Below are 21,337 nucleotides of genomic sequence, written 5' to 3'. Positions count from 1 at the left end.
TATATATTTAGTTTGCTACAGTGCATGTGCATTTCCAAAAAAAGAGACAGACAGACAGATAGGGAGAAAGTGAGAAGGAACTCACCAGGGTCAAGATGGCTACACTGCAATCCCTCCTTCTCCCTTCTCCTGTTGGGATTTTGATTACCCACACACGTGCCTGGCGTGCTTTTTTCAAGCTGCTGGGTCTGAGACTCACTGTACAGTAGGCCATATGGGATCCAGCTACATTAACCACCACCTCACTGCCTGGACCTGCGATTTTTTTTTTCTTACTGTGTACATGTACTTATCCCGGCCTTCCTTTCTTCTGTTCTTTTAAAAGTTTTATTTGTTAAAGGGCACGTGTCCTCCCTGGAGAGAGAGAGAGAGAAGGGGAGAAGGAAAGCACCCTCGATAGGGGGTGGTCATGCTGCAATCCCTTCTCCATCTCTCTCTCCTTTTGGGGTTTTGGACATGCAAAACCCCTGTTTTAGGATACAGCCACCTTAACCATCATGGCAAGGGCTAGCCCCATGTATTTCTTAAAAACATTTTTAATGAGTTTTTAAAAAATGCTTAATTGTAGGGGCCGGCAGGTGGCATGGTGGTTAAGGGCACTGGACTCCCTCCTACCATAGTTCGAATCCTGGACCTGGCTGCTTATCTTCTCACTTTCTCTCTCTCTCACTCTGTCTCTCTCTGGTCAAAATAAAATAAATAATTTTAAAATGCTTCATTGTAGTAAAAACACATGCACAATTTACTGTTTTAACTGTAAGTGCAGTGAAACGACAGCTTCCTACGGTCTCCTTCCCCGGCCACTGGCAACCACTGTTCACTTCCTGTCTTGTTGAATTTGGCTACTCGAGGTACCTCATATAAGTGGACTCTTACAGTATTTGTCCTTTTGTGACTGGCTTATTTCACTTAGCAGAATGTCCCCAAGGTTTATCCATGTTGTAGCATGGGTCAGAATTTCCTTTCTTTTTAAGGCTGAATAATATCCCATTGTATACTTACACCACATTTTGTTTATTTCTTCACCCATCAACCGGTCCTTGGGTTGCTTCTACCTGAGGGCTATTTTGAATAGGGTGGTTATGAAAAATGTGTGCACATAGCTCTTGGAGATCCAGCTTTCAGTTTTTTGGATCTGTAGCTAGAAGTGGCATTTAATACGACTTCAAAGAGAACATTGAACGCATGAGTTCCCCTGCAGCAGCAGAGACGGTGTTATGTAGACACCTGGGCCGGTGGACAGAGTAGTCTCAGGTCAGGATTTTCTTATTTTACAGCCTCCCAGGGGCTTAGCAATTTCATTCCTGCCCCCTGAGCCTTTCCTTTTGCACAGAGACAGGAGGAGGCTTAGCGGGCTTGTGAACCTGGCTGTTCCCGTCCGCATTAATTCAGCACATTTTTTACGGCTCCCCGAAGGAAGACACTGCAGCAGATTTAATTAGTGGCCAGGAACATGCTTTCCCAAGGACGCGACTTATTTCTCAGCCAGCTGTTGCCGGTTGCTCCCTAGCAACGTGCAGCACTCACATCTGATTGCTCTAAGGCCCTTTCCCTCTAGTCTGGGAGGGTGGCCGGCCACCAGCTGTCACAGCCTGCTGTGAGGGCAGGCGAGTCCCGGGTCTGGGGCTAGTTCTCCAGAGGACATGAGTGATCTGAACTTGTTACTCCCACCAACCTCTTGACCCATGAACTGCTGCCTACTGGTGGCCTAGGTGTTCCATTACCCTTTGCTTCAAGTTCACGTTAGAGCAGACAGAAAGAATGTCACCAGCTGTAACACAGGTGGAGCAGTAGCGTGGCCTAGAAAGGTCAGCTGGAGGGGGGGGTACCAGGTGATGTGGTTAAGGAGCTGGACTTCTGTGTGGCCAACTGTGGTTCAAATCCTGGACCTGGTGACTTGAAACTCATACATGTGCATTTGTGCCCAAAATCCTGAGGGATTGCAGCTTGACTACTCCCCTGAGGAGGGGGTGATTTCTTGCTTTCTGTCTCTCTGTCCAGTGAGTGCATGTGCCCTGTAGCAAAAATCTCTTTAAAAAAAAGGTTAGATGTGATTCTAAAGTGCAGCGGGGAGACTTAGGGAGAGCAAGAACGACCTTGCCCCCCAGCTGTAAAGCGTGCTTTGCAGGATGGCCTCGGGCAATCAGAAGCCCTGGCACCGTGCCACCTGGGCAAGAAGAAGGGCTACCTCATCATGGGCATTTGCCAACTGCTCTTGGTTCTAGGGGCCTTGAAAAGATAGAGTGGGGGGCAGATAGCAGCAGCCCGCACCACATCTGAACTTGTCATTCTCCACAGGGTCTAAGAGACAGCTGCTCAGAGTACAGACTTCAGGCTGGCTCCTCCCAAGTGCTGCTTCTGCAGAGGTTTTGAGAAGAACCGTTGCTCAAGTCCCACAATCCCCCCTAACTCCCTGCCAGCCCTGAGTGTGTGACCCCTTTGCCCTTCTCCAGCCCCCGCAGTGAGCCTAGTTACTCCTTCATATTCCACATTCATTCATTGAGCTTGTGAGGATATGACCCTGGGCTAGAGAGACCAATGAGGAGGAGTGGTGAGGGGTGGTCTTTGCATTCCCTTGGTCTGCGTTCCAGATGGGGAGACCAACGAGTAACTGGGCTGGTGTGGTTCCCTAGATCAGGTGATGAAGGGATGCATGGGGGTGGGAGGGCACAGAGCCCTCAGTGTCTGACCCAGGCCGGGGAGCAGAGAGGAGGAATGGGAAGGGAGTGTGCTCCTGCTGGGTGCAGTGAGGCACAGGGAGACGTGGAGAAGAGCCTTGTCCGCCGGCTGAGCTCTGAGGTGAGAGCCCTTGGAGAGCTGAGCCTGTGAAGCCATTTGTCAGAGTTGGGCTTCAGATTACTCTGGCTACAGAATGGATCTGACGCAGGTCAGGAAGCGCGAGGTCTGGCAAGGGGGCCACTTCAGTAGTACAGGAAAGAGTCAACCTATGTCAGGGGCTCTGGAAGGCCTCCTTCTTGGTCCTTCAAGGCAGTGGCCCTGACCGAAGGAAGCAGACCTGCTCCACCTGCTCTGGGGGTGCAGAAACCGCCCCAGACTCACCTCCTGCTATCTGCTTCCTGTTTGCTCTTGCCCCGGCCCTGCCCACTTTGGCCCTGCTTCTCCCAGCTGACTTGCTCCTCAGAGCAGGCAGCTGGTCCCTGTCATACCAGCAGAGGCCTTGCTCAGTGCCGCGGTGTCCACACTTGGTCAGTGTGGTTGGGAGCTCGGCTCCCCCCCAACTGATGCCTCTCAGGTGGAGAGGCACTGGGCACTGTCACATGGGGCTGGCCTGGTCCAGGGCCTTGGCCTCTCCATGCCTGGCCAAGGCCCTAGTGCCCTGTGGGCTGGCAGTGGCCAAGTGATGGAGAAGATAGGGTGGATGGAGTGACAGAAAGGGGGCAGTTAGGGAGGGGGGTGGAGAGGAAAGGACACAGTCAAGGAAGAGTTAGGCGAGTGGGAAGAGGTAGCAGCCAAGGCTGAGGAGGAAGGTGTGGGCGCGGCAGGTTGCCAGTGCTCGACGGATCTAGAGGGCATGTCCACAGGAGAGGTGAGAGTGAATCCAGAAAGCCAGAGCTCTAGACTGGAGGTGAGAATGCAGGAGCCAGAGGGAGAGTGCGTGACTGACACCCCGAGTGCTCCCTGATCACCCAGGGTAGTGTTTGGTGTGCAAAGAAGATAAACAGCAATGGCTAAGTACATTGTGCAGTTAATATGTGCCAAATGTGGTGTGAACACTTCCAATTTTTTTTAAGAGATATTTTTGCTATAGGGTGCGTGTGCTTGCCGGAGAGACAAAGTGAGAAATCACCCCCTAACTATCCTCCTGGGATGCAACCCCTTCTCTTTCCTTCTCCTCCATTCTCCTCTTGGGATTTTAGGCACACACACACACACTTGCCCGGCGTGAGTTTTTTAAGCCGCTGGGATGGGGATTCAAACCACTGTCGACTATGTGGGAGTCCAGTGATGTAACTATTATGCCATCTGCTGGTCCCTTCCTTTTTTTTTTTTTTTTTTTAAACTTTTGTCAGAGGGTATGTGAGTTCGCCAGAGAGACAGATGGAAAGAGAAATCACCTCCAGTGGGATGTGCTTATACCATTTCCTTCTGTCTTTCTCCATCCTGTCTGGATTTAAGGGCGTACATGTACAATGCCTGGTGTGTTTTTCAAGCATCTGGGTCCCGGACTCAAATCACACAGTTGACCATGTGGGATCTGGTTTCCTTAAACACTAGGCCACAGGTGGGCCCATACTCTTTATATGTACTAACTCCTAAATCCTCACAACAACCCCATGAAGCAGAAACTATTGTGGTTGTCACTCTACGGACAAGAATGTGGAGCTCAGCAGACGTTTCTGGACTGCTCAGTTACTGGCCCTCCTGGAGTGGAAGAGTCAGGATTTGGGCCCCAGTGGGCTGCCTTCAAAGCTTCTGCCTCCAGCACTGTTCTCTGGGCACCTGTCTAGGGAGTTGTCAAACATTTCCACCAGCCAGAACGACAGCTCTGTGTGGGAGTTAATCCTATTCCTGTTTCAGACGAGGATATTGGAAGCCCAGAAAGTTACTCCAATAACACACATAGGTGGATGGTGGTTAAGGCAGCTGGACCCCACATTGCCACATAGTGTGGTTCAAGTCTTGGACCCGGTGGCTTGAAAAACAGGTGCATGTACTTGTGTGCCCAAAATCCTGAGAGGAGAAGGGATTGTGGTGTGGCTATACCCTGGAGGCTGATTTTTCTCTCTATCTGGTGTGCTCTATAGCCAAAAAAAAAAAAAGGTAATAAAAAAAGCACACACAGTAAGTCACAGTAGATGCAAAGTCGAGATTTAAATTCAGTTCCATGTAATTCTGTCTACAGGGCCAGGCTGAACAGTGAGGGAGGAAAGGACCCCGTGCAAACACGAGGCAGAGGGGTTTGGTGGCCAGACACCTAGATGAAACAGAGTAGGGGAAGCAGATGCGAGGAAGGGAGGAGGCCAGAGGGGCAGAGTTCATCACACTCTCTCTGAGGGAGGGAGGCTAGTGAGTGGCTAAGGGTTTGGTTTCTAGGGTTCTGACTCCATGCTATCTCAGCTCCCGGACCCTTCTGTGTGGCCTCTCTCGCTGCAGTTTCCTCATTTATAAATAGGCATAATGCCGACTTCTCAGGGCTGCGGTGGGGAAGACGTGAGGACTGCAGGAGCACCTGGGTCAGCTCGTACTCCACGCTGGCAGGAAGCACTCTCCAAGCCCCAGGCTCAGCAGTCCTTAGAGAGCTCACAGCCTCTCTTGCTGTGCCATCAGGGTGCAAGTGGGCATTCGAAGGGTTAACCTGGCGTTTTCAAGTCCTCCTACCCTTGGCGGAAAAAGGACTAGCTTTTTCCATTTCTAGGGAGACCATGGGAGGTGATGGCCCTTGGTTCTGCCTTCCCTCCAGCTGCTGCTTCTTGATGAAGTGAAAATAGGAAGCGGCCACCTCTCTGTCCCCCCACTGTGAAGGCGAGTGGGCCTGCCTCAGCCTGCAGACACCTTGGAGGTGTGTGTGTTTTACACTGTGTGAGCCACAGCGCAACAGGCAGCCTGGCTCAGGAATGGAGCCACAGAGGAAGGGGTGGCTGCAAAGATCCCAGAACTGAAAGCAACCTCACAGGCAGGCTCATTTTGAGAGGGGGGTCAGAGGCCCCCTCCTCCAGAGGCTTCCTAGAGGTCCAGGTTCAAGGCCTCCATTCACCTTCCCCGTGACTTTAGTGGCTTACCCCCACAGTTGCACTCCTCATACCCCTCAAGAGGTGCTGGAAACCGTTGGCCCTCAGCATGCTAGCTCTGCTGAATTCATCGCGTACGCTCACCAGTTTAATCCGCTCAGCTCTCTGCAGTGCCTGTCTTAGACATGAGGAACTCAGACCCAGAAAGGTTAAGTAACTTGGTGAAAGTCACCATGTAGGAGCCAGAATTCAAGCTTAGACTTGAGGGGCTTTAGCTCAACCCCCCCACCCCTGACACCCCTATGTGTGCCAAGGCCACTGGGAAAGAAGGAGTGGGGGAGAGGAGGGCACACTGCTTATCTGGGGCTCACACCACATGCAGGCATCCAGTCATGTGGGAAGGATGGAAAATCCCCATCTGAGCCACAGGCCCAAACCAGGGAGAGTGGACTAAGATGCTCTGAGGGATAAGGGCTGTCGTAGAGACACCAGTGCATCTCTAGCCAGGGCGGGTGGGTGGCAGATGGGCAATCATGGCGTCCAGGCCCGACCAGCTGCTGTTTGCATGGGGAGCTGCCCACGTGCCTCTGTGGTGAGTGCACGGTGACTGTGGGATTAGGTGTACCCAGCTGCCTCAGTGACCATCAGGTGGAGACACCTGGTGGGCCCTTCTGCCTGGCCCTTCAAGCAGCTCTGAGTCCTGGGTGCTTAGTGCTTGCTAATCTCTGTCCCCGTGGCAGCAGGAGGTGACAAAACCATCACTAAGGCAGTAGAATCTCCCATCTCGCCATGACCAGGCTGTTCACCCAGCCAATGCCTCGTAACCCCAAGATCTGGGAGAACAAAAGATTGCCCAAATTATCAGAGAACCTGCCTGTATTTCCCCCTCTAGAAGGGGAGATGTAAAACTAGGATGTTTTACATCTAGGCCCAGCGTCTGTAACTGCAGTGAGCAATACTCCTCTGTCCTCTTTGCAACTACCCCTCCCCTACACGTTCTGTATCTCGTTTGCTTTGCACCTGCTGGGCTCAGTTCTCCATCCTTCCGTTGGTAACTTGGGGACGGAGAAGTATGTGGGTAAGTTGCCTAGATAGAAAGCCAAGACTCCTTAGGGACCCCTTTCCAGAATGCTGACTGCTCTGGAACCATTCCAGTCCGTCTTATACTTTAATGATCAAAATAACATTTTGGCATGTTTTCTTTTAACAAGGATTGTTTTTAATATTGCATTTAATCATATGTATCTTTTCATTGTATAGCGTTTCTTTTTCCAGCACGATTACCATGTATATCCATCAAGACAAAGACATTACTACCCACATCATCATCATCAAATAGTTGTTCTTTTTTTCCCCAGATGATGATGATTGTTTATTCTCATTATTTTTTTTTTTAGTCACTACATATCATTTGACTTGTAAAGAGAATCTACCCAACATGAAACCCTCAGACCAGTCCAGCTGAGAATAGCATACATGTTATCAGCAGGTCATACACCATGTCTTTGTCCTACTCACGTCATGCCTCTCTATCTGTTCTGCTTTCCTTCTCCATACCCTGCCCTACTCCCCTCCCGGCATATTTGCTTCTTGATGTTATGTAACCAGTTGGTTCATTCAATACATATTAAGTACTTATTTTTTTTTTTTAAAAATCGCCACCCTTTTATTTCTAAATTCTTTTGACACATTTTAGGAACACTGCTATGGCATCCTTCAGAATCAGACACTGGCTGCTGTTCTGAGTTCTAGGTAACACTCTAGAAACATCTATATACATCGTTTTAGTCATTCCCTTTTACTGGTAATCCAGTCTTTCCCCTTAGTGTTTTTAGACTGTTTCTTTAGCAATATTCTAGACAACCATCTTTAAAATCTCATTTGGTGGGGCTAGCAGGTGGCATGGTGGTGGTTAAAGGCACTGGATTCCCGCATGGCCGATCGTGGTTTGAGTCCCAGACCTGGTGACTTGCTTTCTCACTTTGCCTTTCTCTTTCTCTCTCGGGTCAAATTAAAAAATAATAAGAATAACAAATAGAATTAAATAAATAAAAGTTTAAAAAAATCTCATTTTGTAAAATTCTCCAACATTCCCGTGGCATTTTCTGGCACCTGGCTAAGTCTGGAGCTGGGTGTTGGCTCCTCTGCATCATGGGTGTGTGTCAGGGCAGCGCTGGTAACTTGACACTGAGGTGACACTCCCACCCCTATCACTGGCTCTGGCTCTTCTATTCATTGAGGTCCTCAATACATGCTCATTGAGCACCTACCCTTCTCGGCACTTTGCTGGGACCCAGGTATAGCATATAGGTGAGCCCCTGCCTTCATGGAGTTCCAGTCTAGCTGGTGAGACAAAATATAAATAAGGGAACAGATCAATGAATGACATCATCTCATTTTCTAAAAAGATCAGTCTGGAGGTTGGGGGGGAAATAGGTCATGCTTGGGGAAGGATTGGTAGTAAACAGGGAAGCCAATTAGGAGACCAAGGCAAAAGGCCAGGCAGGACCTGGGCGATAGCAGCAGCAGTAGCGAGACGTGGTCAGACCGGGACGTGGTCAGAACCACCTTTGGAATTCAGCACAGGGGGAAAGAAGAGGCTTCCAGAATGACTCCAGAGCTTGTTGACTGCAGCTAAGTGGTTCCATTAACTACCTTAGGTAGGACTGAGCAAGGGAGAGGGTTTTCTGGGGAGGAGATGAGAATCAAGAATTTCAGTATGGGGGACAGCCCGTGGCCTGGTGGTTATGGGAACTGGATCATACATGGCTGCCTGCATGTAGTTTGAGTTCTGAGCCCTGTGGGTTGAAAAAAAGAAAACCACGGGGCGCGTGTGTGCGCATGCCCAAAAACCCAAAAAGGAGGAAGAATTGGAGAAGGGTTTGTGGCATGACCACATTGGGGGTGAAGTCTCCCTTCCTCTCTTTCTCTATCTCTGCTGAGTGCACACACCCTCTAACAATAGAAAAAAAAAAAAAGAATTACAATTTGGTCGTGTTAGGTTGAGCTATCTATGACTTTTAGTAAGAAGATCTGTGGATTTCCAGTAATTAGTTATGACTTCACTGACCCTGGGCAGGGTATGTGGGAACAGGGAGGATGGTCCCAAAGGAGTAGGCTCCCGACCCTGCAAGGTCTATGAGGACCAAGGCAACCCTGCCTCATCCCCCTGGAATGCCCCTGCCCACGGCAACTTGGGCAGCACTCGTTCTATAAATTCACTCATTCTTTTGATACATTCAGTGCCTGTTGATTTAGGGCCGTGCTGGGTATTTTCCATTTGTCCTGCAAAGGCATCATTTTATGGTGTAATTTCAGTGGACAAAATGTTCTTTTCTGTTGTTCCACTTAGCGTTGAAGAAACATGAAAGCAGTTCGCTGAGTGGACCTGCTTATAAAATATAGTTAATAGGGCCACGTGGCCTGGCTTCATTGCCTGGGCTGGAGGAGGACATGTGGATCCAGAACCTTTTATCCTGTGCTGCTGTCCCTCAGGCCACCCCTCCTTCCCCTTGCTGTTGCCCAGTCTCCATCCTCCAAATGCCATCATGCCTAATCCGCCCTTCTCAGAGCCCTTAGGCATGCCCCAACCTCCTTGCACTGTCCTTCGCAGCCTGGCCCTTTGCAGGCCAGCCTTGGCCCCTTTCCAGTCCTTCCCTTCCATATTCCTGGCCTGACCCATCCCCTCCTCCACCCTGTTAGTCCTGTCAGAGGATCCCATTCCCTACCTTGCTTTGTTACCTATGTCCTGGCCTCTAGCCCGTCATTGATGCCAAGACCCAGCTCTGCTGCTGCCCTTCCCTGGTTGCTGCCCCTCCCCTGGCACCCCAGCGGAATGACTGCCATGCTCCTTGGTGTGCCTAAAGTACTGGCATGCTGATCTTCTGAGGAATCACAAGTCCACGCAGGAAATGCTGCCCCCCTGTGCCTGGGAAGGCAGACTCCTTTAGTCACAGGCACAGAGAAGGCAGGAGGCCCATGTCCCCACCAGGCTCTGTGCCCAGTTGGGATCCGGTCCACCTTGAGCCCCTGGAGGCTGAGGGGTGCCTGACTGTCTAAAGCAGTGCTCGTCAGCGGGTCTGAGGCAGGGTTACTGCAAGGCCTTACCTGGAGCTTGTCAGAAAGGCAGAGCCTGAGGCTCACCCAAGGCTGAATCACAAGTGTGTTTTAACAAAGGCCCCTGGGGATTTGTGTGCACAGTCGAGGGTAAGAAAGGCCAGTAAAGAGAAAGGCTGGCCATTTCTAGGTGTGACGTAATAAAACACAGCCAAATGACTGCAACGGCAGCCAGCCTGTCCAGGTGAAGTAAGAGAGTAGAAGTTTGCAAAGGTGTACTGGGGCAGCCAGGCTCGTGGCTGCAAGAAATGACCTGCTCTGGCTGTTTGAGGCTCACCTCCCACAGGCATCCCCACAGGAGAAGGACAGATAGGGTGGGCCACAGGGGCAGGGACTGAGAGGGTGGGAGAGGACAGCCACAGAGTGTCCGTGTTGGTATCACAAAGGTAGTTCGGGAGTTCCAGGGAGCAGACTCGTGACAGTTCCATTTCACAGTTGTTGAGTGGCCCAGAGCCAAGGCCTGTAGCAGGGAGCGGAACATGTGGAGTTGGGCAGAGGAATAAGGTGAGCTGTGATGCAGGCCCCATAACCTAGATCAGCCCCTTGGGGGGTTCACCTGTAGCTGAAAGGACCAGTCAGAGCTGTCCCCTGTTGGGCTTCGATTGGTCTCCAGTGGATATGCCATTGGGAGGGTGTGGCCTGAACAGGCACCTCTCTGTCAGCTGTCTCTGGGCCTGACAGTACTTCACAGATGGGTGACAGGCCCTTCCTTGAGGGGGTTCTGGGTAGCACAAGCCCATGTCCATCTGAGAATGGCCAGGGCAGAGGACCCTGCCTGAATGGTTGGGTGGGGACAAGACTCTAAAGAACCTCTCTGGGGTTCACGGAAGATCACCACCATCAGTAACGGAGGTGTGAGGGCCACTGTTGACCAAGGGGGCCCCACAAACAGCACCAGTTGGGCGAAACTGCCTTGGGGTTTGCCCCTAGTTCCATTTTCTGCCATCCTGGCCTGGGAAGAGCCTGAGGATGGAGGAGGGAATTGGGGGAGAGAAGGGACAGGCATTTTGAAATCAACTTGACTGGACTTTTACATCCCTGGAAAAGAGTTGTCACTGGGAAAATGGGACTTAGTCTTCTGATTCCAGAAAGCTAGGGAACCCTCCTGAGGTGGTGCTGCGGGGGTCTGGAGATGGAGGTGGGTGTGATTGGTTTGGGGCGGGGATGGGAGAGGAATATGCGTCTCCTGTTAGTACTCCGATTCAGCCTGTGTGCTGAGCCGTGCTCACGGCGGGGCTGGCAGTGAAGGGGGCTCAGGCCATCCATGGGTAGCAGGGAAGAGGGACCAACGCCTGCAAAGCCTGCACTCTCTGCTTGTCACATCCTGGGAGGCTCTAGAGCCCACATGGTGACCCAGTTTCTGCCTCCATCTGAGCGAAGAGAGCCCCTGATTACAGAAGGTGTGAGGGCTCTAAATGGCTGCAAAGTACTTGCCAATCAGACAGAAAATAGGTGAGAAATGCATTTTCGTTAATGCCCCAATTATCCCAACCCCAACAGGACAAAAAATGTGTTTTTGCCATTCCTAGGGCTGAGGCTGTCAGGATCCCCTGTCTTCTCCAGGATGCAGCTTTGTGTGGCTAGTGTGGCCCTGAAGAGGGGTCCTTGCAATGGGTCAAGGTTCCCTGCTTCCTTTGGGGCCCTCAGGATGCAAGGGGGCCCTGGTCCAGGGTGTCAGGGAGGAGCCCCAAGTTTTTCCTGTTGGGGACTGGCTGCAGCAGTGTCTGCGCCTCCCATCCCTCTTCAACTCAGAAGTGGCACTTTTGCCTCCTACATTTTGTCATGGTCTCTGTTTCTCACTTGGTTTCTGGCCCTGGCCTCCTACGGGTCTCCTTGCCTTTAGGCTTCCTGCCTTCCGTTCCTCCAACATAGTGCCCCCGAGTGGTCTTTCCAAAACAGCCCCCTGCCCGTGCTATCACTCTACTATGATGTGTCAAGGACCCCCAGTGCTTACAGGCTGCAGAGGGCCCGGGGTATCCCCAGACCGCCAGATGGCTGGCTGCCCCTCCCTTTTCCTCCCCCCACCGCCATCCACTGGAGCCTTGTCCATCCCTTTCTCAGAAATGGCCCACTTCCCTCCACCCTCACTGACATGGCCGGCATGCTCTCCACCCACTCCGCGCTAAGTTCCGTGGCTGCTGTAAGGGATTACCGTGCGGGAGGTGCCTCAGAGCAGCCGAAACGTGCTCTTCCGCAGTTCTGGAGGCCAGAAACCCGAAGTCAGTATCATAGGCTGGAACCGTGGTCAGCAGGGCCGTGTTCCCTTCAGAGGCTCTGGGAAGAGTTGATCCCTGCTTTCTGCCAGCTTCTGGGGGCTCCCGACACTCCTCGGCTTGTGGCTGCATCTCTCCACCCTGCCTCTGCCGGCGCACGGCCGCCTCTCTGCACAGGGCATCTCCTTGCCTCCACGCTACCAGGATGCCATTGCATTTAGGACCCACACTGACGCCCACAATAACCTCTCCACCTCGCGATCCTTAGTTTAATCACATCTGCAAAGACCCTGTTCCCATACAGAGAGCAGCTAGGCTTCCTGGGGTTCAAACCCATTACCTTTTTTTTGGGGGGGGGAGAGGTTTTTGCTATAGGGCGCATGCACTCGCCAGAAAGACAAGAGACAGAGAGACAGAAAGTGAGAAATCACCCCCAGGGGAATGGCCACGCTGCAATCCCTTCTCCTCCATTCTCCCCTTGGGATCTTGGGCATGCACGCACACGTGCCCAGTGTGAGTTTAAGCTACCAGGTCCGAGACTCGAACCGTGGTCGACTACATGGGAGTCCAGCGACATAGCCATTATGCTAACTGCTGGTTCCTGGACCTGTTATCTTCAGGGGCCTTTATTTAGTCTGCCACACGGACCCAGCCTTCCAGTACGTCCTCACGGGCTGCAGCTCCCCGCCTCGGCTGTGCGTTTCTGCCCACCACCCTTGGCTCATACCAGGTTTCTTGCTGGGAACTCCCCGTTGCCTCATCTGCCCCATTTGCCTCCAAACTCTTTTTTCATCTTGAGCTCAGGTGTCATCTCCGTTAGGAAGTGCTCCTTGATACTTCTTCTCATTGCCATTACCATCCCGTAGACGCATGTTCACATACACACACACATGTTCACAGAACACGTGTTCATACCACACACATCACACACACCCACGTTTATAGGTGCTCCTGTCTGATGGCAGCACCCTGTGATGTTACAGTGGACTTTTTCTAAGTTTATCTTTCCCGCTAGCCTCAAAGCTGCTTCAGGTAGTTATCAGAGCTGAGATCATTATTTACTTAGTTATTTAATTTGCTACAGGGTACCTGTGCTTACCGGAGACAGACAGACAGAGAAGTGGGAGAGGAGTGAGAAATCACCCCCCCAGGGGGGAAGGCCATGCTGCAGTTCCTTCTCCTCCATTCTCCCCCAGAGATTTTGGGCATGCACACCCACATATCTGGCATGATTCTCAACCCACCAGGTCTGGGACTTGACATGCGGTCGGCCTTGTGGGAGTCCAGTGCCTTATCCGCCACGCCCCCTGTTGGCCCCTTGGCTGTCGGTTTTTAACACTCTGGCTTAATCTACAGTTGAGTGGATTTAAAGGAGTAGGCGTATAGGTGATTGGCTCCCACAGCACATTTTCTGGCTAAAATCACAAAAACATTTGAGAATAGTAATAATAATAGTAATGGTAAGAGCAGTAGCAGAATGGGCACGTTTGTGTTCGCCACCGTGTTCCCAGGCACGCGGTGGAGCCACAGGCTGGGAGGAGCTGTGAGTGAGGAGCAGAAGGGCAGGCGGGGCAGAGCCATCCTGATGACGCCACTCGTGTACAAGCAGAGCACGCAGTCGCCATAGCAGATCCTCCTAACGGCGTCTGCCAGGGAGGTTGGGATAGCTGAGGCTCAGAGAGGTGCATCACTTCCAAAGTCACACAGCAGAGCCGGAGGATTCGAATCCAGGTCTGTGTGACTCCAAAGCCTGGCAGACTCTTCCTGCCCCAGCAGGTTAGAAAATAAATGGGTAACCAGGGGGAGTGCTGGCCCGGATCCCAGGGGAAAGGAACTGATTGGATTTCCAAGGGCATCCAGTCTGGCTTTTGGAGCAGCCCGCCACCCACCAGGCAGTCTCATGGATCAGGAGCCGGGTTTTCTCCGCAGCCATGAATGAGCTTTAAGGCTCCTGGGCTGCCTGATCTTCATCCCACCCAACCCCTTCATTGTCCTGAGGGGGAAACTGAGGCCCAAGAAGACGAAGGCAGTGTGGTCTGGCAGCCCGCATGGTGAGTCTGGGCTTGAGCTGGGTCTAGACAGCAGGTGTCCTCCCAGCCAGGGTCCCTTGTGATACCATGCTGCCCCTCAGTTGACATTTCCTTTGGGTTCAAGGGGATTACACAAATCCAACCCGGTTAAGCTGCCACAGGGCACTATGGAAACGGGAGCCCTGCTCTGTCTGCCCGATTCTCTCAGATAAGCCACAAATGACACCCAGGTAGACTTTACTGGCGGGACTTGTTCGGCTAGTTCAAGAGCATGTGCACAATTTGATTCGCACTTGGGCAGTGAGAGGGGAGAAGCTAGATTAATGCCTAGAGCAAACTTCAGAGCCAAGTCAGACGTCTCCCGAATACTGGACCACCAGAGAGGGCCGGTGTGTTCGGGATCCGTGCATGTCTATTTAAAGAAAGTTCTAGGCACATTTCAGCTGATCATGTGCATAATGCCAGACTCTGAAGCTTCTTTCTATATTTTTCAGAAAGCAGTTCTTTATTCCTTTTTCAATTTTAATTGGTTCATTTATTAATTTGAATAAATAACAATAAGCACAGGGGACCCATTTCTGGGTCACCTGTTACTCAGTTTCCCTCCTTGCAGTAGTACGTGTGTTACCATCTTGGGTAGTACGCTTTGGGAATGAAACAGATATTTTATGTCCTTACAATCTTATATGTACCCATAATTCTATTCTTTTCTATAAAAATTAGTGATTATGCGCATTATTCTGCCACCTCCTCCTCCACTGATCTCTTTAGTTTTCACTTGGCAATGCGTTTTGGCTGGCTTCAGGACCGATGTTCCATTTTATGGATGTCCTGTCATATTGTTATTTTTTTAAGAGAGATTTTTGCTATAGAGTGTATGAGTTCACCAGAGAGAGAGAGAGACAGATGGAAAGTGAGAAATCACCCCCCAGGGGGGATGGCCACACCACAGTCCCCTCTCCATCGTTCTCCCAGAATTTGGGGCATGCGTGCACACACACCCAGCATCAGTTTCAAGCTGCCGGGTCTGAGACTCAAATTATCGTCAGCCACGTGGGGGTCCTGAGACGGAACCGCTGCTCCGTCCGCTGGCCCCTGTACTGGTCATATTCCTAGCCCACTGCTGCTGGACATTCAGGTCCTGCTGTAGGGGTGAAGGAATGTTCTCTCTCCCTTGAAAGTTTGCTGAAACCTATTATCACTGATAATAGGCAGATTGATAAGAGAAAAACCACACAAATTTTACATAATGCATACACACATGTACAGGGGAGCCACAGCAAACAGGAACTCAGAGAGGCGCCAGATGGTGGAGGCTTATATTCTCTTTTCATAGGAAAAGGAACGTGGAGTGAGTGGGGCCGGTGCTCAGACAGTAGTGAGTAGACGTTCTCCTTTGGGAGCTGGTGGGCCTGGGAGGAGGACAGCAGCTCCTGGCAGAGTCTGTCCAGGCGTGTTGATGCTCCTCAGTCTTCCTTTCTGTGCTGGAGTTTGGTTAATGAAACCTCGAGGAAGGGGCTAAAGGCAGTGGTCTTTCTCTTTGGCAGGCCTAGTCTTTAAACAGGTAGTGAAATATCCCTGTACTTCAGGAGAGAAGGAGAATAAAAGATGATCAGGAAAGAGGGAGCTGGGGGAAGGTCAGCGAGAGATGGGTTCCGAAGCTGCTGCTTTAACTCAGCTTGTCCAAGTGCCTGTCTTTGAGGATATTCTCTGTTGAGCCCCGACACCGTCTGTAACCATCCCTCATGGCGCCTGGATGGATATTTTTGCACACTTGATACACACGGGAAAGAATATCCATAGCTGTGCTAATACAGTAGCCACCAGATACCTGTGGCTATCTGAACTTAAATTAATTAAAACTAAATAAAGTGGGGGCCAGCAAGGGGAATGGTGGTTAGGGCGCTGGATTGCCACATAGCTAACGAGGGTTCAAGTCCCAGACTTGGCTGCTTGAAAATCACACCAGGCGTGTGTGCGTACATTCTCCCAAATCCCGGGAGAATGGAGGAGGGATTACCATATGGCCATCTCCCCAGGGGATGATTTTTTACTGTCCCTCTCAGTGACTCTCTCTGGTGAGTATATGTGCCTTATAGCAAAAACCTAAAAAAAAAAAAAAAAAACCCCAAAAAACCTAAAATGTAAATTTCAGTTTCTCAGTCATGTTAGCATATTTCTTTTCTTTTATTTAACTTTATTTATTTTAACTTGGCCAGAGAGGGACAGAGTGAGAGAGAGAAGGAGAAAGCAAGAAAGCAAGCCACCAGGCCTGGGAGTTGAACCGTGGTTGTCTATGTGGGAATCCAGTGCCCTCAACCACCATGCCAACTTTCTGGCCCCTATGCTAGCCACATTTCAAGAGCCACATGGCGTTAGCTGCTACCTCGCTGGCATTGCAGACACAGAACCTTTCCGTGATGCAGGGAGTCCCAGTGGGCAGCAGCATTCTCTCTGTATGATAAATTCTTAGAGGGAAATGAAGACGACAAGGCCTGGGACTCTCTTTTTTTTTTTTTTTCCTTTTTTAAATTGCCAGAGGGTGCATGCACTTACCAGAGATACAGAGAGGCAGAAAGGGAGAAAGCATTCCGCAATGAGGCACGTTGACATGAAATCCCTTTTCCATTTCTCCATCCTGATGAGACTTTGGGCACACATGCACATATGTCGGGGCTGGGATTCAAACAATGGATGGCCATGTGGGATTCAGTTCCCTTAACCACTAGGGCACATGGCATCCTGGTTTTGTGCATCTTAAGTGTTGACAAGTACTGCCAGATTCCCCTCTGAAGAGTCTCTGGCTATTTATAATCCCCCAATGAGAGCCAGAGAGAAAGGGGTCTTTTGTTTCAGAACAATCGTGTGGAATGTTGGAAGGAACAAGAAATGTTCTCTGTGTACTGGTTCCAAGGACGTTCTGTTTCTGTTCTGGTGTCCACGGTGCTCGCATCAGATGCTCCTGTTCCCAGCTTACAATGGGCATGCCTGTCCCTGGGGTTCTATACCGCTGTCCCTCAGAGGCCTGGCTTCCTGCCACCTTGTTGACGTCTGCTTCTTCCCAGCTCTAATCCTCTTTGCTTCTCTGCCATGTCGCAGGGGAAAGTGCTGTTCCCCCATACATTCCCTGTTGCCACGAGACTGGCTTTCCCAGATCTGGAAGGTCCTTGGCCCAAGTCTCTACCTCCTCCCACTGCTTCTGCTCCACTCTCCCTTTGGTGAACCATGACCTCCACATTGTCATACTTAACAGGCCTTTTCCAGTCCTCACTCTGCAGAACTCCTGTCCACTTGTGGGCAGAATTCGACATTTGTGTCGTCCCTGAAGTGACAGCTCCCTTTGGCCTCCAAGACCCACGCCCTCCAGTCCCTGATGGCTCCATCCCTTCTGCCTTTGCTGTCTCCGCTGTGGCATTTACAGGCCTGGTCATCCTCTTTCCTTCCTGCAATCCTTTTTTCCCTGGGCAGATTCACCCCCACCATGGCTTTGATCGGCATCTCTGCATTTGGGAAACGGTACGCATTTTTCATTTCCCTTTCCTCCATGACTAGGAAGACTGATCGTCTTTGCATGCTTTTTGACCTTTGGTATCTCTTCCTTTATCAGAGCCGGTTAAAGCAGAGGATGTATTTGACACGGATCCCAATCCAGATGCTGGCTATGGTAGGGCTCCGGCCTCGGCTCTAGGACCTGCCAGGCTATTCACTTTCTGTACTCCGTCAGGATTTCTGTCCACAGCCGATCACTGAATGGGCTGCCCCTGCCCTGGCCACAGCCTGATTCTTCTCTGTGAGTCCCATCCCCTCCCCTTCCTCCAAGTTCCTTATACTTCCATCCTGTTGAGAAGAGACGGCCTCTCCTCCCCATCGTTTTCCCAGCTCTCCTTCCCGCTGCCTGCCTGCCTCATCCCCAGCGGCCAGGGGTAGGTGTCAGCAAGGTCCCCACTCCTCATCCCTTTCGGGACATTGTTCTGCTGCCTCCATTCAGCAGTCCTGGTCTTTGCAAGTTCGTGTTATCCATTACCTCCCTTCTGCTAAACTCCTGTCTCCATCCTGTCCTCCGGCTCATTCCATCGGAGGGCCTTTGAATCGTGTAGATTCCTCTCTCCCTTTACCTGAAGCCCACGTCGGGGCTTCAGCCTGAAAACTGTCCTTGTCTCGTAAGTACTTGACTTGAACCTCAGTGATTTTCACTCTGACTCTGTTTTAGACGCCCACATGTTTAACCTTGCCTCCTATAAACGAGCTCTCTTTAAAATCTCTAGCTTTTTCGTCTTTTGCCAAGCTCCGTACACCCACACATACACACAGACACCCCTCCTTCGCTCCATAGTGTCTGCTCAACCTGCTCTTTATGCTGAGTGTGAGGACAAGGTTTTTGGCTTTCCTTTCCTCTCAATCTTTTGGTAAACTTTTACCTCCTTTCATCTCCTATGACCCATTGGGCCTACCAAGCCATGACCGGATGATATCTCCCCTTTAACCTTGGGCCACGGTGTTTTGCCAGTTTCTAATCCTGAGGACGTGTTTGTCTCACGTGCCGTCTCCCCATCTCCTCCATGAAACCTTCCATTCCGTCCCTTACACTGAGGGGTTCTCTCTTCCAATTAAATGTTGTTGCTTTTAAAAAAAATTATTTTATTAAACTTTATTTATTATTATTTTTCAATTAGAGAGAGAGAGAAAGCAAGCTGCCAGGTCTGGGACTCAAACCTTGGTCATCCACGTGGGAGTCCAGCACCTTTAACCACACCACCTGGCAGCACCCCAGTTAAATGTTAATAACATTTTTCTTTCTTTTTTTTCTTTTTAAATAGTTTTTTTTTCTGAGAGTAAGGTGCATCCCCACCAGGGTCCCCAGCACTCCCCGGCCAGCCAAGACCCCAGGCACGCAGATGCAGCTCTGGAGGCAAACCTGGGATTTCTCAGGTGGCCCTAGCATTGCAGAATGCTCTCACGTGAGACTTCGTTCTGACCAACTCAGTCCCATACCTGTCTGCCGCCTTTGGACTGTGAGTTCCAGAGTGACCGTGCCACATCTCCGTCCCCCAAGTACCCAGCCTCTGGAGCTTAGTTGGTGGAGGAGTTGATGCTGCTGCAGCTTGGTTGGCAGTGGCTGCTCCACTACTTGGGGCTGATGGTACCCAGATTTAAAACTCAATGTGTCTTTCCAAAACAGGGGGAAAAAATGAATAGAGAAAGAAAAAAGGAGCCTAAGGGAAGGTATATAGACAGTTTTTTTTTTTTTTTTTTAACCAGCCAGGTTGCAGGCAGCTATAATTGGGAAATCGTTTCTCCTGAAGTGTCAAGAGATATGCTGCCAACATCCAGGGACTCTAGTATCAAACAGGCTTATTTGGGTAGTGACTGTATATATCGGTGTCGGATGATGGCCTTGGCTCAAAGAAGCAAACATTGCACCTACGCTGAAAGGAAACATGCTGCGTTTGTCTTTTGGCTTGTGTGGGAGAGGAGAGGTTCCCCTTCTGTAGCCAGTCCCGTGGCACAAGCATTAGAAACGAAACACGCACCCATAGAAATAGTCTGAAGTCCTGCTGCCAGGAAACGAGGAAGCGCGACACACGAGCGAACGCCAGTACCTTGCTCACGCGGCTGCTTGGGACCCAGACGCTAGGCTCTGCGCCTCCTCTGCCTGGGGGAACGGCAGGCACGCATTCTACCATTTTTCTCTGGATGGAGAGACCTGCTGCTGAGAAGGGCTTGTGGCAGCCAGGGGCAGGGCAGCTCACCACCTTCGGGTAGTGAGGAACTGCCGTAACTGGTCAGCCTTTAGAGAAGGTGCCTTAGTCTCTCCAAGAGGGTGTTGTGTGTGTGTGTATGTGGGTGGTGGTGCAGGCTTTGAGAGGCTAAGACCCAATGATTAAGAGATAATATGATGAGAGCATATTCAATTTACTTAAATGTATTTAGCTATAGGATACGCGTGGGCACCAGAGAGAGACAGAGAGGGGAAGGAAAAGTGAGAAATCACCCCCCGGGGGGAAGGCCATACCCTCATCCCTTCTCCATTCTCCTCTCGGGATTTTGGGCACATAAGCACACACGTCTGGTCTGTTTTTCAAGCCCACAGGTCTGGGACTCGAACTGCGCATTAGGCTATGTTGGATCCAGTGCCTTAACTTCCACGCTACTTATTGGCACACAGAGCATAAACTTTATTTTGTTTTCTTTTTTAATTTGCAAGAGGACATGTACATTCACTGGAAAAAGAGAGAGAGAGGAAGCACCCCTCATGGGTCATGGCCAGCCACGCCCCAATCCCTTCTCTTCCATTTCTCCCTTAGGATTTTGGGTACGCATGCACGTGTCCAGTGCTGCTAGGTCTGGGACTTGAAGTGTACTGTCAGCCACGTGGGATCAGCTGCCTTCACTAGGCCACAGGCTGCCCCAAGAAGACAAGAGAGTGCAAGTTTTATTGGCCAGTCTGGAAAAAGTGTACGCAGAGAGTATAGGAAATGAACGTGCATTTTCCAGAACACTTGGAAAGAAGCAGAGCCCAGCCCTAACTGGTTGCGGGGGTTATGCTGGGCTGGGCCCAAAACTGTTGATCCTCCAGGATTTTTGGGGATCCTGTCTACATTAGGCTCTCCTGGGCAGGGTCTTCCTTCCAAAGGCCCTCGTCTAAATCAAATAACACTTTCTAAAACTAGGGCGGATGGACGATTGTACTTTCAAGAATCACAGAAACAACCTGTTTATTTTTTAACAAGTTTTATTTATTTTATTTATGCTAGGGAACAAGAGCAAGTGAGAGACGCACCCTTGAAAGGGGCCTGTCATGCTATGACCCTCTTTCTGCGGCCACAAACCTGTCAGGATCCTGGACAAAGACGCACAAGCCTGCCTGTTTTTCAGGCTGCCCCAGGGATCTGAACCCATGACCTGCCACGTGGCTTCCAGTAGTGCAGTTCAGTTTCTGCCAATTGCGATTCCTGGGCCTGTGCTTGCTGTTCTCCTTGTGCCCCTCCAGATCCAATCTATGGCCAAACCATGAAGTACTTTCTCAAGACCTCTGTGTTTTTGCCCCTGGGTCTATGTATATGTAGTTTTGTCACAAGATAATTAAGGGTCCTGCTGTGGATGGAAGAAAAGGCAGGAGGGAGACATTTCTCCTTCTAAATTCATGTCTGGATTTATGATGGTTCTCATTCTCTGGCCCTAACAGCTTCTTGGCTCTCGGAGGGGCATTTGTGCACTGACGGCATTGTTCGTCACGGAGCTGGGCTGGCTGGGCGCAGCAGTAACGCTCCTCAGGGCCGCTCCCTGT

The sequence above is a fragment of the Tupaia chinensis genome, unplaced genomic scaffold, assembly GCF_000334495.1.
Source record: "Tupaia chinensis unplaced genomic scaffold, TupChi_1.0 Scaffold000359_1, whole genome shotgun sequence".
NCBI lineage: Eukaryota > Metazoa > Chordata > Mammalia > Scandentia > Tupaiidae > Tupaia > Tupaia belangeri.
The sequence above is the reverse complement of the archived record's forward strand: the minus strand, read 5'-3'. Positions refer to the sequence as shown.